Here is a 19,287-nt window from a genome sequence, read left to right as displayed (position 1 = left end):
ATACCAATCGCTCTCACCATGAGCCTCTGAGATATACCAGTCGCTCTCACCATGAGCCTCTGATGGAGTAAGAGGGACAAATGTCAAAATCCTAAACACGGGAGGAGATGAGAGAGCTAGGTGAGCCTCCAACTGGGAAAGGGTGAGGAAGGAGGCTGAGATGAAAGTACAAGAAACAGAGTCAGAGAGAAGGACCCTCTTCTCGTAGCGCAGCCCACGATCATTGCTTCTTTGTTACTCAGGTAGCAAGCACAGTGCTTGGCACTAAAGGAAACGACAAAATATCAATAAGAAATGCACCTAATGTGGCTGATAGCAGATCACTAAGTTGTCATAGTCGCACTTGCTCTTTTCCCCGTCCCTATATGAACCAGTCTTCACAAGGGGCCTTTCCTATCAGTATGGAGGGTCCTCAAAAATCTAAAAATAGAGTTGCCATATGCTTCCGCAATTCCACTCCTGGGTGTGTATCAGGAAGAACTCTCATTTGAAAAGATACATGCACCCTTATGTTCACAGCAGCACTATTCACAATAGCCAAGACATGGAAACAACCTAAATGTCCATCAACAGATGAATGGATAAAGAAGATATGGTACGTGTATACAATGGAATACTACTCAGCCATAAAAAAGAATGAAATAATGCCATTTGCAGCAATATGGATGCAACTAGAGATCATCATACTAAGTGAAGTAAGTCAGAAAGAGAAAGACAAATACCGTATGATATCACTTTTATGTGGGATCTAAAATACGACACAAATGAACTTATCTACGCAACAGAAACAGACTTGCAGGCATAGAGAATAGACTTGTGGTTGTCAAGGCGGTGCGGGGAGGGAAGGATTAGGAGTCTGGGGCTATTAGATGCAAACTATTACATACAGGATGGATAAAAACAAGGTCCTACTCTATAACACAGGGAACTCTATTCAATATCCTGTGATAAACCATAACGGAAAAGAATGTGAAAAAGAATATATATGTATAACTGAGTCACTGTGATCTACAGCAGAAATTAAACACAACATTGTAAATCAACCATACTTCAATAAAATTTTTAAAGAAAGAAAAATAAAAAAAGAAATGCACCTAAGCTTTAGGAATGCAAGCAAAGCCTCAGAAAAGGACAAACATAAGGAATGCTAAGTGAGCTGCGGGAGCTTTAAGCTGTGGAGCCCAGAGCCCAGCACAGGCCGGCCCTGAATAAGTACTGTTGAAAGAATGATGTGTGTGTGTGTGTGTGTGTGTGTGTATGTGCGTTGGGGGTGGGAGCTGTGTGTCTGCAGATGTGCACAGCTGTGTGTTGGTGATGGTGTTGGAAGAAGTGGGGAGACCATCTGGGGGGAAAGCAGGCTGGGAAGCTGTCCCTTCCAGCCTTGGGGGTGGGGATGGGGGCCTACTGGGAAGTCGGGGCCACGTGCTGTGTGAGAAATGGGGAGGAGGGAGGTCTCTGAGCAAGGCAGGGAGGTGCTGGTGGCAGGGGCTTTCAGGGGAGTGGGGGGCAGGGAGGAAGTGGGGTAAGGGGGGCCTCAGCAGCAAGCAGACATTCCGGAAGCCCGTCTGATGGGAGGGGCTCGCAGAGGGGACTCCTCCCCCACCTCCACAGGCTGAACGGCCTCCAGGAAAACCAGGAGGCAGGTGAGGAGAAGGCCGTAATGCAAGGGCAGGGGGTTTTACTCAGATAACTGAAATCAAAGTGGGTGATCCCCAGGTCAGTGTAGTCACCTGGGGAAGCTATACACCGTCTCTGGTGGAAAAGAAGATGTGCGAAAGTGAGAAGCCCACATGCCTGTTACAGGTGGACACGGTCCTTTGCCCTCTTCCCATGGAGAGGTGAGTCTGTGTCTCCCCGCCTTGAGCAGCGGGAGGGCTCTGACCAGGCACCAGGCCCAGGTCCAGCAGCTTCCACGTCCTGCCTTTAAAACACTCACAATGGGGGAAGTAGCCCCCAGCAGAGACAGACGTCTCTCTCACCCGAGTCCACCATGCAGTGAGGAAGCCCAGGCTAGCCGCATGGGAAAGGCCACGTGGACCGAGAGATGCCCAGCCAAGCCCGGGCTGTCCAGCTGTCCCAGCCTCTCACCGCCTTGGACTCCAGCCCAGTGGAGCGTTCAGATGACTTCAGCCCTGGCCAGCCTCTGGCTGTAGCAGCACGTAAGACCCCAAGTGAGAACCCAGCGGAGCCCAGTTAACCCACAGAACCAGGAGTGATCATGACAGGTCGCTGTTCTGAGCCACTAAGTCTCGAGGTGTTTTGCTGCATCAGAAACGGTGACCGGAGCAATGCCAGATGAGAGGGGCCCAGAATGCATCCAACGGTCTAGCCTCTCCGAGGGGTTATGTGAAAGCCACATTCGGTGACCTGTTTAAGTTAGGGCTACTTAACAAGTGTTTGCTTGACCTCGCAGTCACGTGAAAGCAAGCCTGTAGGTTTCCCTCGCAGTCATACATCAAACCCATACACAGAACATGGTCTCACCAAGCCAGAAACAACGATGCCAAGAAACGAACATACAAGAAATAATGCCAGGGACTCCCCTGGTGGCGCACTGGTTAAGAATCCACCTGCCAATGCAGGGGACACGGGTTCGAGCCCTGCTCCGGGAAGATCCCACATGCCGTGGAGCAACTAAGCCCGTGAGCCACAACTACTGAGCCTGCACTCTAGAGCCCGCGAGCCACAACTACTGAGCCCGCGTGCCACAACTACTGAAACCCGTGCGCCTAGAGCCCGTGCTCAGCAACAAGAGAAGCCACCGCAATGAGAAGCCCACGCACCGCAATGAGGAGTAGCCCCCGCTCGCTGCAACTAGAGAAAGCCCGCGCGCAGCAACGAAGACCCAACGCAGCCAAAAATAAAAATGAATAAATAAATAAATAAGAAAGAAATAATGCCAGCAGTTTACTTGCTCCGTGCCAGACCCTGTGCTCCCTTAATGCTTTTCCTGGATTATCTCATTTGGTCTTCCCAGCACCTAGTAAGGTAGGAAATACTGCGATGTCCATTTTATAGATGAGGAGGTTGAAGCCCAGAGAGGTTAAGTAACTTGCCCAAAGCCACAGAGATAGCAAGCAGCAGATAGCACATAAAAACCCATCTGCTCACACTTTTAACACTAAGTTCTGATTCCATCTGACTGTACCAGATGAGGCCACCTATTCTAAATACGCCTTCTTAAGCTGTCTGTGGGGAAGGGTCATTCTCCCCCTAAATTGTCGCAATCTGAATACCTTCACGTTTCCATTCCTGACCGTCTCGGCAATGTCCCCATGCTGGAAAAACTTCTCAGGGCTCACAAGTTCTGTCCATAGCTCATCAATGAGCAGCGTGCAGGCGGGCACTGCCTGGGGACCACACTTTGAGCAGCATCTGCTCAATGATCTTCCTAAACCTGTCCATTGAGGAGCCAGTGCTTCAAACCGTGACGCTCCAGCCTGACCATCTAAAAGCTGTTTCCGGGATTTCAACATTTGTATTAGAAATCACAAAATTACCCTTAATAACAGTTATCCTGCTTCCCCCCCAGCTGAGTGCCGTGCAATACAGCTCTGACACCAGCCACTGCAGTTAGCGGGCACCCCACGGGGAAAGGACTCAGTCCCACGAGACTGACCCCGCTTCCGACACCAGCCTGAAGCAGGGTCCCCAGGCCACCTGCGCTTCTTGCAACGGGGAAGAGCCAAATCTGACTACCTGTTGGCTCCTTTTACTTTCACCTTTGCTTTCTGCTGCCTTTGTTCACTGAAAGGAGACTGTACACAATGGCCTGCCTCGGGGAACCCCGCCCCTCTGCCTGAAGGTTAAACCAAAGTGCCTTTGTCCAGGGAAACATCCGGACCCTGTCCACCTGCGGATGGCGGCAAGGAACAAGAAATTAACACATCCCCTCCCCGAGGCTGGCCATTCCAGGGGATATTTGCAAATCTTATGGTCTTTGTACTTTACTTCCTCATCTCCTCCCCCTCTCTGTTCTATCGAAGAAACTGGCATCCAAACCCCGATAAGATGGTTATTTTGAGATGCTAGTCTGCTATCTTCTGGCTCTGCCGACTTTCCGAATAAAGTCGTATTCCTTGCCTAAGCACCTCGTCTCCCAATTCATGGGCCTGTTGTGCAATGAGCAGAGCAAGCTTGGACACGGAAACATTCTGACTGTGTAGCTACCAATTTGGGGGCTTCCCCATGACACCCTCAGGTTTGAAAATTTGCTAAAAAGACTCGCAGAACTCAGGAAAGCGCTAAACGAATGATCACGGTCCTTTGGGAAGGGATACACAGAGTTCAAGGTCTGGGTGGGGGTCATCCCAAGGGCAGAGGGTCCATGTCCTCTACCCTTGGTGTTGAGGAATGTCACCCTCTTGGGACATGAATGTGTCCACCAACCACAAAGCTCTCCTGAGCAGTGGACCCCAGAGTTACGCTGGGGTTTCATTAGGTAGACATCACTGAGCTAACCGTTGGCCATGTGACTGAATTCACACTCCAGTCCCCCTCCCATCCCCAGAGGTCAGGCTGGCCCAAAGCCCCTCATCACAGGGTTTGTCTTTCTGGTGATCGGTCCCCATCCTGGGGGTCACCAAGAGTCACCTCATTAGCATAACAAAGACACTCTTATAAGTCAGGAAATTCAAGGGTTTTAGAAGCTCCATTCCTAGAACTGGGACACAGACCAAATCATTATACCACAGCAAGGCTGTAGTAGCTAATTTAAAAGGCAGTCTTTCTGCTTCTGGCTGGAAATCCTTATTACCTGGCTGCCTGCACTGAGAACAGCTCTGAGGCTTATCCTGGCGGATCACTAAAGAAGAGGAAACAGAGGTTTCTTATTCCAGCATTCGCTTGAGAGACTATTTTTAAAATCTCAAAGTGAGGCGTGTACCCAGGGCTGGGGTGGGGGAAGCCTTGGCTTGCCGGGAGGAGCCGGGGACCAGCGCACCCTGGGCCAGCCGACCCCCAGCTGCCTCCATCCAGTGGGGTCAGGAGGCCCCGGGAACTGGGCTGGGAGGGGACCTGCCACATCTCAGGGCAGGACTCAGAACATCACACACAGAGCCTGCTTTACACGGAAACGCCTGGCTCCCAGCCGAAGGCTCGAGAAGCTGTTTCCCTCGTGGGGGGATGAGAGACATGAAAGGGAGCGAAGTAATGAGAGGAGGTGCGGGCACTCAAAGGGAGGAAAGGAAAAGCCCTGTAGGACGGATGGGGCTGTGAGGGGCCAGGACCCTGGGGGAGCCGGGGTCCCCTCCACCTGGTGCCCTGGGAGGCGGAAAGGGCAGGGTCTGTGAGGCCTTGAACGCTGAGAAAAGAGCAGCATACCAAGGCACAGGATGCCTTCTCGTCAGGGGAGACTTGCCTGGTGCTCGGCGTGGGCTCGCAGCCTGCGCTCCGGGCGAGGCTTCAGCTGTCAAGAATGCACACCCTGCCCTGCACCCTCTGTCACTGCAAACCCCTCCTGTCAATTGAGGGAACATCCTCCAAAACGATGACATCTCAAGGCAGCGCAAATCCTCTGCTAGCAAAATGCTGTAGGAATCATTCTCATGTATCAGGGCCCCAGTCACCAGCATTTTTGCAAAAATCCAGGACACACAGAGGTGGAGGATGCCGTCCAAGTCCGAGCCGTGGACCAGCCTTTTCCTTAAAGTAACCGAACAGCCTAGTGGGAAGAAATGTTGGATAAACAACAGAAAAGACACCCCTTTCCCCACTAGTGTAGCACATCTGAAATGCTGTAATGACACAGCTCAAACAGGCAGCGTCTGTTACACTTGCCACTCCATCCCATCATCAGCAGGGGGACAAAAATTGCATCCGGGAGATACAAATAGAGGCCCCCAGGCGATGATGAAAATGGGCCCCCGATCGATCACGGGTTCATGCAGCCTCGTCGGGGATGAAGACAGTGACTGAGGCTGCTGAGGTCCTGCCAGGTCCCTGGGAAGAGGACTGGCAAAGTTAGATGCACCGTCTGTGCCGTGTGGCTTTCTCGTCTCTCCCATAGCAATTCCCAACATTACCACCCGGCCGTGCTAGGGCATAGATTTCAAGTGGATGCTCTCTGCCTATTTGAACCAATTTTCTCTGATCCCACCTTTCCCCCACTTTCTGTCGCCTTTCTAGCCAAGCCTCTAGGAAACCTGTACGATAACACAGAGACAATGATTAGAGACAAAACAAAAAAGTGACCCACTGCTAGAAATCATTTTGATGGTTCTACCTGCTCCGGAATTACGCTGCCCAGATCTTGGACACTAATTCTCAAAGAAATGCGTCCCACTGCTGCATTGATGTTCAGAGGAGCGTGAGAGTATTTAAATGTTTCTTCAAGTCATTCAGAAGGAAATCACATTCCCCAAAAGGCACAATTTATGACAAGCTGTCCAATGAAATTATGAAATGTAAGCACCACCACAGACAGACATTACGTACGATGCAGCTGTGGATTAATACCTTCTTATTTTGTTAAGGGTTAGGAGAAGTTACTTCTGGGCTGTGCCATTTGAATGATGTGCTTCCTACACCCTGAGGTTGACAAGCTTGGTCACTGGTTTTCTTGAATGTAGAGTTTTTTTTTAACACACGTTGATTGATGCGTCTGCTACAACTGCCATCTGGCCAGCTTTTCTCTTGGTTGGAGAAACACTCGTGCCTTTTTTTGTGTATAGAAGTTGTCTCAGTGATCTTAAATCTAAGTATTTGTTTTAACTCTGAAATAATAGTAAAGAAGATTTAGTGTGTGAGCTATAGTGAGGCACTCATGGGTCTTAATAGCCTTCAGGAGTCATTTTCTTTCAAGAATCATTTTTCTAAAATTAGCTCTCATCACATGTCCAAGAACACACTTGGCCTGCAGAGCACGGGGAGGGTGCCGTCCCAGCCTCTTTACCGCCTCAGGGGGGTCCTTTCACAAAGGACCCAGTTTCTTTTCTTTTTTCATTTTCTATAAATGTAAGGAGTCCTCAAGGCCACTAAGGGTCCACCCCCTAGTGCATTTCCTCTCCATCCCAGCCCATTCTTAAGCTAATGTCTACAAGAACAGAAAGAAAAAGTCAGCAGGGTCGAGCAGAGCTCAGCGGTGGTGGGAGGGTAGCCCCTTCTCTGCACCTCCCGCCTCAGCGGGACTGCAATTCATCCTCCGGAAGGAAAGGGCAGCCCCACTGCTGGCGGCTTCTGGCCAGTCTTCCCGTGACCCCAGGCCCCAGAAAGAATGGAGCAGTCCCGGATGGGAGGAGGGATGCCGCGAGGGCTGGACCACTTGAGGGAGGTCGCTTGGCAAAGGTGTAAGTTACAGAAAGCAGTGCCAGGCTTTCCCTTCGTTCAGAATTTGGATGCTGGGGCAATGTCAGTGCAGGTGAGTGTGAGCTGCTTGAAGCTGTGTGAGCGGCTCCCAGCGAAGGTAACTGGTGTCGTGCAGTCAGGTTAGCTCAGGTCGGACTGGGTTGCTATTATGAACGGTAGCTGTCAGGGTGGTGGACCAGACCAGCATCACTCTCTGCCATCACCAGGTGCCCCCATGGGCCAGACACTGCACCCAGGGCCTCATCTACACTGTCTCATTTTAATTCTTCATTTTTAGTTTAATCTTTATAACAAACTCCTTACAAACATTATTATTCTCATTCGGCTCTGAGTGGTTCCTTTCCTGTACATTGTTCCAAAACCCTGTCTTTTTGCACTATATCTTGAAGCCAGGGAAGGTGCACCATGCTTAAAATTTTAATGAGATTTTTTTTCCTTTCTGCCACAAAGTAGCATGCTGAATTTCAGCCTAGCTCCCTGCCTTGATAATAAAATCCCGTTTTCCCTAACATCCCTCTTTATGTTCACTGGATACACTGAGCCTCCCAGGTGGGCCTCAGAACCACACAGCTCCACACTGGCGGCCACCGCAGACAGCTTCGCCTGGCACGTCAACCACGCGGCTTCTGCCCAGTCCGAAGGGGAGGCCGGCTCCCTGGCATTGCCAGAGAGGCTCCGGGTGTGAAGGCTCATGATCGCAGGGGATTTGCTCTCTCGGTAGGAAGACAAATGATGCTTCTGACTGCTTCCTCTGTCCCAAGACGGGTGAGTGTGCAGAGGAGCGACCAGGACCGAAGTCATCCTGGGCTGCGTCAAAGAGGAGGGGACCAGAGGTGGACACTGAGGGACAGCGCGGTGTGGGAGGGGTTACCCACCTGCAGCCAGGGCCGTACCTGCGCCAGGGCTGCCTGCTGAGCAGACAGGTGACCAGGAGCGATGGGATCTCCAGCCGGACAAGGAGGTGCCCTCTCGTTGAGGCCCTGGGGCCATCTTTCTGGGTCGACTGGCCAGCAGTCCAAGGTCTGTCCTCGGGTGGCAGGGCAGACGGGAAAGGGTTTCAAAGGCAAAGGCTCGCACAGGCGAGCGGCCCTGGGCAGCCTTCAGCTTTCGGGGCTTTCTGCAGGGAGGCGGCCGGGGCTAGCAGGGCAGGGGGCGGCCTTCCTGATGCCCGTTACTGGCTGCGCGGCGGTGCGCAAGCTGCCCGCCAGCTGGGGCCTGTGGCTGCTCAATCACAGCCGGCTGCTCCGGACACAGTGGTCTGTTTGCTTTACGATGATTATCATTGGAATATTTACACGTTGTACCAATCATGTGCCAAAAAGGCTCACGGCTGAAGCAGTAAACTAGCTTCACGCTCATGCTGAAGAGTCAGGATGGGAGACTGCATACCTGCCACTGAGATGTACAACTTTTCCCCCGATCCCTCAAATGTAAGCGGGCTTCGCAGCGGGAGTGTAGGTGTCCGGCAGGTGGTTCTTACAAGGAGGCCTCCGTGGCAGCAGAAGCCCCCTTCCTTAGGAAAAGCGGGCCCCCCCTCCTCGTCTGAGAGGTGTCCAGAGCCTCACCGTGGGCCGGCAGGGCGTGGGGTGCAGTGGTGAGGGGTGCTGGCACCACCTAGGTGGCAGCTCAGGGCCACCATCCCCGGTCCACACTCTGCGTGTTGGACTCTACAGTGTGTGGTTGACCAGAAGGCCCTGGGACGGGACAGGCTGTTCACATCCTCCCCGTCACCTCGGATAATCCTTTAAGCCTCAGTTTCTTCATTCAGCAAGTGTCATACACAGCTTGATCGTCGTTGGTCTACGAGAGTTAGCGCAGTGACTGGCTCACAGCGAGAGCTCAAGAAATAGTATTTTTCAGTCCAGGTGTTGGATCTCTGTAAAAGCAATCCAAGCCTGGATTTCCCTGTATGAGTATTGGTCCCATGTGTAGACCCTCGAGGGTTCACTGGTGGGCATCCCTTAAATGACCCCAAATGGATGTGCCCTGGTTTAGACAAACACCTGGCCCTGATCAAGCTGATAAGCACTAAGTGAGCCCCCCAGTAAACCCCCTGCCTGGCGTTTCGGTCGTAAAAAGTAGACCCATCGTGGCCTGAATACCTGATGGGCATCTTCTAATGGCTTCGTCCTGCTCAGAAGTTTATTGTAATTTATGCGGCTGTAATTCAGCAAATAGTTACTAAACCTAATGTCAGATTGAATAGATATCACCTGATTCTTTGCCCTTGAGGAAATAAAGTACATTCTTGGGGAAGCATTAGATTTAAATTCTTGAGTAGCAGACAAATGAACAAAAAGTACACTGAAGATTCAAAATCCAAAATCTCTCTGCAGTCTGGAATTGGGGCATCTCACAAGAGCCCAGAGACGAGAGGGTGCTTCGGAGACCCCCCTCTCGGGAGACTTCGAACACCCTACGTGGCACTTGAATCCCGTCAGAAGGAAAGTGTCTTATGTGGGCAAAAGCCGCCTCTTAAAAAACCAAGCTCACTGCTCTAGCTCCATCTCCAAAGACCAGCGCAAATAAATCTCAGAGAAACGTTGAGGGAAAAACAGGAGCTGCAAAAACAAACACAGCACATCCTACTGTTTATGTAAAATCTGACAACCCGATACAAGCTGCAGCTAGAAGCTCCTCTGAGGAGGGAGGGAAATAGCTTGGGTGAGAGGAGGGGGCAGATCCTGAGTTATCACTCAAATACGTCCTGTCTCATACAGACAAGATCTGGAGGAAAATGGCAAAATATTCACATCTATTCAATCTGGGTACCAGAAACTCTCTTACTATTTTCTCTATTTTACGTGGATTTCAAGTACTTATGATTTTAAACATAACAAAAGTTGTCAACATAAAACTTGTCCTGAAAGTTGTAAAAACAAGAAGGAGAACTCATTAATTGTGTTTATATCTATGTCTCTATTTCCTAATCTCTTTAGGTCATGATTCCTGCTAATACATCAGCACAAAATAGAAATCTAACATTGTACGCTGGATGCCAGCTTTGGTTAAAACTTTCATGTGACAATGTTATCAGTCTGCAAAAGAAAAACTTAAAGCTAAAGTGATTTACGAAGGCATAAAAGAGCTCTAAGCTCACAGTGGGCTGGGAGAAACACATTAATTTTTGTGCTTTAAAACACATATACACACATATCACGGAGTCAAATAGAAAATCAACCTGAGGATTTAGTATGAAACATGAGACTTCAAAGACAGTTCTCAGTGTGGAGCTTTCAACTCTGCCCTGTGAGCTCCAAAGCCACGTTCTCCATCCACAGAGCCCCCTGTGCAAAGGTGTGAGGGGCTGGAGTGGACTCAGCGGACATCAGGGCAACCCAGACATGGTTCGGATGTTTTCCCTCTAGCTTGCTTCTCCAGTTTTCATTTTCAAGACCAGTAAAAAGTTTCCAGGTTATGAAATCATTTCTGAAGTTTCTAACTCTGAGGATTGGCCACTCGTTACAGCATCCCCTAACTGTCACCCACCCTAGGTCACGGCCAGTCACTGGGTCACTGTGCCCATGTCAAGAGCCGAACAATTGTTTTTGTATCTGGTGCGTGTGTGCCCAAGAACACAGCGCTGATCTTCCATTACTTCCTTCATTCGTAAATTCCACAGACATCTGGACACCTGCTACGTGCTGGATTCCAGGTATACGATGCTGAGCAAATCAAAGAATAAATCCCCCCTCACTGAGCCTAAAGTGATTTGGGAAAGACAGACACCAAGTACATAAGTAAGTGTGGCAGGACACTGTGCATCCTAACTGATTGTTTCCACGTTCCCTTTTGCCCCTGACTTTCCTGCCTTCACAGGGACAAACAGAAGACGTCCAATGCCCAAGGATGACTGTCACAGAGGAACCAGGAGCCCAGTACGTAAATTCTTGGAGTTTAAGTTCAAAAGCTGTATTTCAAGGGGTGGGGAAGGGGAGGACAAAAATTTGGAAGGATACTTGCTGAACCGGTTTTCTCTTGCCCAAAGGGAGATAAAAAGTCTCTCTGGGCTGATGGAAAAGGAGAACGGGGATTGAAACAGAAGAGTGAGACACGTGTGCGTGTGTCTGTTTATTGAAGTCTAGCTGACTTACAATATTGTGTTAGTTTCAGGTGTACAGCACAGTGATCTGTATATATATATCTCTATCCCTATGTGAACTGAGTAGAGTTCCCTGTGCTGTACAGTAGGTCCTTGTTGTTTATCTGTTTTATATGTAGTAGTGTGTATCTGTTAATCCCAAACTCCTAATTTATCCCTCCCCACCTTCCCCCTTTGGTAACCGTAAGTTTGACTTCTATGTCTGCGGGTCTATTTCTGTTTTGTAAATAAGTTCATTCGTATCAGTTTTTTAGATTCCACACATAAGCAATATCATATGATATTTGTCTTTCTCTGCCTGACTTACTTCACTCAGTATGACAATCTCTAGGTCCATCCATGTTGCTGCAAATGGCATTATTTCCTTCTTTTTTATGGCTGAGTAAGATTCCATTGTATATATGTGCCACATCTTCTTTATCCATTCATCTGTTGATGGACATTTAGGTTACTTCCATGTCTTGGCTATTGTGAATACTGCTGCTATGAACATTGGGGTGCATGTATCTTTTCGAATTAGAGTTTCATCTTTTCCAGATATATGCCCAGGAGTGGGATTGCTGGATCAGATGGTAACTCTATTTTTAGTTTTTTAAGGAACCTCCACACTGTCCTCCATAGTGGCTGCACCAACTTACATTCCCACCAACAGTGTTAGGAGGGTTCCCTTTTCTCCACACCCTCTCCAGCATTTAATGTTTGCAGATGTTTTGATGATGGCCATTCTGACCAATGGGAGGTGATACCTCATTGTAGTTTTGAGTTGAAATTCTCTATTAATTAGCGATGTTGAGCATCTTTTCATGTGCGTGTTGGCCATCTGGATGTCTTCTTTGGAGACAGAGTGGAACTTTTAAATGGAGATTTCATGTAGCTGGTTGCTTGCTCTCAACCCTCCTTTCTTCTTCCCCCTATAAGACACGTGCGGTCTTGACCTCCACGAGGTACACGGCGTGCGTGACCTGCTTGTCTCTCTGACCTCACTTCCCACACTTGGCCCCATGTTCCCAGGGGGCCCTGAGTCCCAGGAGGCAGACCTATCTTTCCTAAATGCTTAGGCACTCGGGGAACGTAAAGAACGAAGGACTGGGAGACCAGGGCTTCAGGGCACGGCTCAGATGGGGGGCCTCGGGAGGTCATGTGCAGGCAGTGAGGTGTTAGCCGAGGACAAACTGATGTTGGGGAGTCAGGTACCTAGCGGCCAGGTGCATCACACACCGAACAAGAGCTGTGGAGGCAGGGCGGGGAGGAGTTGGCACGCTGAGAATTGAAATCTGGGTAGCCTCCGGGTATATCCCAGACCTCCCATAAAGTTCAAACCACCTGTTTCTTAATCTACACATACACCGGCTTCTGTGAAATATACTAACAAGAACTTGTGAGAAACACTATAATTTTAGTGTCTTCATCACATCTAATGACAGCAGTAAAATGCAGTGGGTTTCAACCTCCCCGTCCGAGCTCAGTAAAAACCTTCCCTCACAGATAGTTTTAGCTAAAACCGAACGACATACAACTGAGATTTGGGAACTCAGACGTATGACTCCTGGAAGTTCATTTTGTGACATATGGAACCAGGAAGAAGAGAGAAAAGTGAACATAATAATATATCCACACTCCCCAGCCTTGACTGATGGCTCAAAAGTTTTGCAGGGCTTCAGCGGGATGGGGTGGTGGCACCGAGGATGCACCCACGCCGAACGCTGGAACCCGGACCCGCCCTGGGGAGAGGCCTGCCCAGCTCAGGAAAGGTCAGGGGCAGAAGTTCAAGGAAGACCAGAAGGGTGAGACCACAGCTGTGGCAAGTCACCAGAATGTGAACCGAAAGCCAACTAGGATGACAGGGAAACAGTCCATCAAAGGAGAGGAAGGATGCTGTCTGAAAACTGCGAGTTTCTGAGGTGATGCATGGGATCACATCATCTGAATCCTGGTTCAATATCTGTGCCAAACACGTAATCTGGGAATCTCCCCACCCCAGCCCATCCCAGCCCCTCCTCCTGCTACTGTAATTTCTCCCTGGCCTGGAAAAGCTTTCTTCTAGCTTTCTTCTAATTCTTATTTAAGTCGTGGCATATAAGCTGCCCATCCACTCCTGATGGGAATTCACACACACACACACACACACACACACACACACACACACACACACAATGTACGAGCAATTATTATATGTCCAGGCACTGTGCTAGACGGTGGGGATTAAAAGGACAATACGACACAGTCTTATCCTCCGTGATTCTATAATTTAGAGAGAATAACCGCTAACACTGTCTTCATGGTGCCTGTGTCAGCCAAGAGTATTTCATTAGTAAGTGGAAATGATGTTCATTTCTTCTTCTTTCTTACTCTATGTAAATACACAAATACTATTATAATTAGGGTCTCTGTATCTACTTTCCATACTAAGTGAAAGTTCTGTAGCAGAAAAAAAAAAAAAAAATCACTGCTCCAACATTTATTCACTCCTCAAACATCTCTTGTAAGGAGCACTCTGACCTAAGATTATTAGCAGTCATACCATATTAGTACATGCAGCTTAACCAAGACGCCAGCACCACGGCCCCACGGTAATCAAACAGCTCCAATCTTTCCTTTGCCTCTCCCGCCAGTATGCGTTTGTTCATTTTATTTCTGCTCTTGGCAAGATTTAAATAAAGGCTTTTTTCTTTGTTCTACAAATGTTTGCAGCAGCTATGTTACAATGACTTAACACAGCATTAACTCCAGTACAAATATACACTCCCAGATTGCTTTTTGAAAAAGGAAAATGTTTATGATCTTTACCACAGAAACACTGAATTCATCGGCCTAAAATTTATTTAAAATGTCAGATGAGTTTGATAAAAATCTGTATCTGGAATTCATTTCTGAACAGTGTACAGTTATTACCTTGAATTCAAAGAAAAAGAACACACCCCAGAATATGTTCTGGCTTTCTCAGAATGTCAAGTTCAAGTTCAGCCATGAATGGCTCCTGTGGGTCTACTCTGCTTTACAGGCTAAAAAAGCACTTCTCACTTGGTTGCCCTTCTCATTTTAGTATAAATTTTTAGTCCCACTTCTACAGTAAAACAAAGTATCAGTTCTAAGTGAAGACAACTGAGAAGCGTGGACCGAGATGAATGCAATTTTATTATCCTTTACATTTAGTGCCTTTACGCGGGTACTAAACAGGTGGGTCACATAAGTAGAACGAGGTTCTAGAGGGATGCAGAGCAGGGCAGGAGAGAAAAGTGACTCAACACTTGAGAGAACACATCATTGAACTACTTTAAATCTAATTAATTTGATGAATAAAATACATTTCTATTTTACCCACCCCCAAATAGACGAACACAATGATAGAATGATGAGTTCATTGTTCACAATGTAAATGTGTTGTTTGTCCTGGAAAAGCCACAGAACATGAAATTCGTGCTGATAATTTTTTCCCCTCCATCCGGGAGACTTGGGAGCTTTCACAAAAGCTGGGGGAGACCTTACAAAAACTCCCACTTCCTCTTTTTTGCAATGAGGTACCCACGGTCTGGGGACACGCAGTGCGTTATCTGTGGCTACAGAGCTGGCTGGTGGTGGAAAGAATGAGAACACAGGTCCCCGGGCTCAAGCTCACACCCTCGTTCTGTCTTGTTCTCTGTCATTAAGAGATGGAAATGGATGGAAATACCTAAAACCCACAGAAATCTCTTCTACTAGCATTACACTCCTTGTCGTCTAATGATACTAAGTAGATCGGATCATGGATTTTACTTCCACTATTTTATAAAGTTCAGTAGCTGAACAGAATGCTGCGGGAATTGAATAGGAGGAACATTAAGAATCAAATTACTATGCTGTAAAGTCTGTAGAATCATCCCAATGGAGCTCAAGACATCTTGGGGAGCCCAGGTGGTCCCCCGTTCAAGGCACGATGGTTCTGAGGTTGGCCTCGGAGCAGACTGCCACGAGGTGGCATCCAGGGCACACGGGCAGGACTCCTGGGGCCTGTGTCCCCGAGGAAAACACACTGGCAAATGGGGAGAAGTGTGGGTCTCCCAGGTGCTATGGTAGGACCTGCGCTCCTTAATAAACCTCTGCCGTCTCTGTTCTCTCAACTGTAAGATAAGGAGTAACGACCGCTCTGAACATCTCACAAGGTGATCGTGGGGACAGATGGAGACTGGGTGACACAGGGATGTGAAGCTGGGAAGAGCCTTATTATTACTGTGTGTGTCCTCTCTTCCTGGTGGCGAAGACACTGAAGTTAGAACGACATTTCTGTGTGTACTGTTGCACGTATGTTAAAAATGAAACCTCCTGGGTTCTGCTCCAGACTTGCTGAACCAAAATCCCAGGGGCAGGGACCAGACACCTGCATTGCAGAAGCTTCCCTTTGGATGTCGGCCCTCGGATGGGGGGCATGAGTGAGTGCAATCCAAGGGCGGGAGAGAGGACGGGCACTGCACCCTTGCCCCACCGTGCGGTCAAGAAGTGGTTCGCAGGAAGCCCCAAACCACCCACAGAACTACCCACAGAACTACCCACAGACGCCTGTCTGACCACAGTCTCACAATCCCCGTCACCTTTCCCCAAACCAGCCTCCACCTTGACACCTGCAACCCTGGATCCCACACGCAATGCCCGGCTCACATCTAAGTGCCTCTGCAAGGGCTGTTTCCTCTGCAGGAAAACTGGGGCTGTCACCTTTCAAGAACCAGCCTGGGCATACTTCCCTGGCCACCTTCTGTGCTACCCGGCGCTGCACCTGTGCCTGCTTCTCCTACAGGCAGAACCAACGGCGGGACTTTCCATGCCTGATGCACAGATAAATGAATGAAAGGAAAAAGAGAGTGTAATTACACTTAGAAAAATTTTCCCAGAGCGCTGAACACTATTACCTTTGCAAAACATATTTAGATTTCCATTCTACCGAAGAAAGATGTTAAGGAGCTGAGTCACAAACACCTAAATTCAAATACTTTTCCAACATGCATTTCTTCACTGATAAGCTGTATAAATAAGGGCAAGTTATCCAACCAGAGACCAGGTTCCTCCCCTGCAAGGCTGAGGTACCGTCATACAGCTCAGCCAGACTTTCAGAGGATTTTCATTAGATTCTATACCAATCAGTGTACTGCCAGGCAAGGTGCTCCAAGAATGTTCATCCCCTTTTTCCTTTTTCCCTTCCCCACACTTTCTAGTGGGTTCTGGAATAGTCCACAATAGACACAGCTTGTAACAAACCTTCCTAAAGGAACTTCTCTAAATTTCATCCCCATTCAGTAATGTGCTGATAACAGTTTTAAAATTGGCTCTCGGGGAAGGGGGGTGGGGGGAGGAGACCTGATTTTTAACATCTGCCCATTTCTGTGGTGTAAGTATTTCCACCACGGCCAATTCCAAACTACTGACGTGTCGTCACTGAACTCAGAGTTGGGAAGAGATGCACAGAAGCTCATCTTGGGTCAGTATTTGTATCACACGGGTGCAAATAGATGTAAAGGACTCCTGGAAGAGAGAGGACAGAAAATGTGACGAAATCATTAGGAACTGACGAGTTTTGAGAACTGACTACCTTTGTTTTTCATATAATTTAATAAGTGGCTCACAAAGTTCCGGAACATTGACAAGGGAGCTGCAGCTAACTAGGGCACCTCACCCCACCCAGAAAAAGCTGACTGTGCACAGTGTTTACGCCAGGGCACCCTGTTGGAGAGCTTTATACACGCGGGGTCCTTTAAACAAATGCAGGAAGTACGAGTTCAGACCTCCTACGTGGGTGCGATACGGCTACAAGACAGCCGGTGTCTGTATGGCGGTGACAGGTGCACGTGGGCAAAGCCCCGGCTGTGGGGAGAGGGTCTCCTGCCAGGGCCCAGGCGACAGGACGGCGATGATAAAGCTGGTTTACTGGTGCCCATCACGTCCTGTTGTATACACTGCTATGTCTTTGCTTTTATCTTAGGTCCAGTCTCCTTGCAAGACTGGACCTAAGATAAATGATGTCCAAGTTTCAGGACCCACGAAGCCTCTGAGGCTCTCACTTTGCAGGTGAGAATGCTGAGATGCAGAGGAAGAAGCCAGCTGCCACGGGAAAGGAACAGGGGCTGGAAGCCGGGTCTTGTACTTATGTGAAACCACTTGCTCTTCAAAGCACTGAAGGCGCTCCATTTTATTCGCTGTTCATTTGTGCAGACACTGACTCATTTCCAAAGGGCTAATAAGATTTATCCTCCGTGACTTATAGAAGCCTCTGTGCGGCCTGCTCGGTTCTGGACGTGACACCGAGTGGCCCCGGCTGCATCTGCACCAGGCCATCTGTGTCTGAAGCCTCGCTCGGCAGTGGAAAGGGTAAAGCCCACCAGGGGCCAAGTGTGCCACTGTGTCAGCAATAAATGGAGTCATTAAACCTGAGGACAGACTATGAGTTATAGGTACTATTAGTGCCTCAATGTTACAAAGAGGAGACAGAGGTTAAGAATCCATCAGACATCACTAGGGCCGGCTTCACGGGCACGTGGCTGGTAGCCCCATGGGAACCCACGTGCAAAGGGCCAGCCTTGGTTCTCTGCTTCCCTCTCACTGTCTTGGAGTTCTTCACAGCTGTGTCTTTGAGTCTGTGTGTTCTAAGTGAAGCTGGATGGGAGAATGGGACCACGAAGCATGTGCTCCAGCAGAACAGATGTGCACAGTACGCGTGTCCCACGTGTGACCACCAACCCTTGCTGCCTCGTCCACATACAGCAGCCATGATGCCCCAGGAGCACGGACCCCCGGGCACCCACTGTGCACGGCAGTTCAGCAAGACTCAGAGTGAGTGCATGGTGACATGTCACCTCTGTAACTAAGTGGGGGACCCCAGAGCCCCGGGAGGCCAAGCTTCCTGTTAGAACCAGAGCTTGCTCCCAAAGTGGTAAGAAACGCGATCGACCAAGGGCCTGTATCATGTCCTTTCTTATCTCCCTTGGGGTCCCTCAGCCAGCCCGCTGTCACATGGCTGGTAAGTGGCAGTCAGGATGTGAGCCAGGTTGACCTCACATCCCGCTGGCTTTGGCAGCATCTCCTTCAGCCTCCCTCGAAGGGCCGCGGGGTTTGCGTAGTTTCGGAAAATGTCGTGATTCCACCGTTAGCGATCTGGACATCTGACCCTTATGTGTTTACCCCCTTTGACTTTTTTTCTCTTTTTTCTTATTTTCTCTGCATCATTGAAGCCGCATTTTCTCCATTCACTGAGCAAATCATCACTCTGACCCAGGAACACAAAGCTATGTCACCCAACGGAGAATCAGCAAAGCATCTACTTTCAGAGACAAGGATGGCTGAGGCATTTCTAAAAATCCTACTAAAAACAAAGAACTGATGAGTTTCATGTAACTTCAAAGTCTTTCTGCTTCTTTTCCCCAGCACTTCATTACCTGGTCAAGGGGCTGTGTTTCATGGCAGGTGGAATCTCTCCAAGGATGAGGGCAGGGCTGGTGGGGAAGGGGGAGGGGCTGGATGAGCACGTGCTGATAGGCAGACATTCACTCTTCCTCAAAGGGGGCTTGTTCGGGTGAACACAAACGTGGGCGCGAAGCTGCGGGTGAGCATTCTGTGTGCTTGGGCCCCACAGAGGCTCAAAGTCTGGGAATTTCCACCCCACGACCTCTGCCACCGGAAGACTCCCCCCAACAATGTAAGTTACCTTGTATGTGTGTAACTTACACCACACACAATGGGCTGTAAGTTACATCAGCTGTAAGTCATGCCCCTGGGATAAGGTGGTGCATAAGAAGGTAAGGAAAGGACAAAACAACAACCCGAAACCTTTAGGAGGGTGGCCTAAAGCCACAAAAGCCATAAAGCATTTGCTGGTCATGCAGCCAATTCCATGCCCTTTTACCACTATATAGCGATTG

At 49.0% G+C, this 19,287-nt stretch overlaps 1 protein-coding gene across 1 annotated transcript in view; it reads right to left on the bottom strand.

Annotated features, from left to right (window-relative positions):
* Positions 1–19,287, bottom strand: part of ST6GAL2 (ST6 beta-galactoside alpha-2,6-sialyltransferase 2) — a 65,385-nt gene that overhangs the window by 29,314 nt on the left and 16,784 nt on the right. The window lies entirely within an intron of this gene.

Source organism: Balaenoptera musculus, chromosome 13, assembly GCF_009873245.2.
Source record: "Balaenoptera musculus isolate JJ_BM4_2016_0621 chromosome 13, mBalMus1.pri.v3, whole genome shotgun sequence".
Taxonomy (NCBI): Eukaryota; Metazoa; Chordata; class Mammalia; order Artiodactyla; family Balaenopteridae; genus Balaenoptera; species Balaenoptera musculus.
This window is presented reverse-complemented; position numbering and strand designations above follow the sequence as displayed.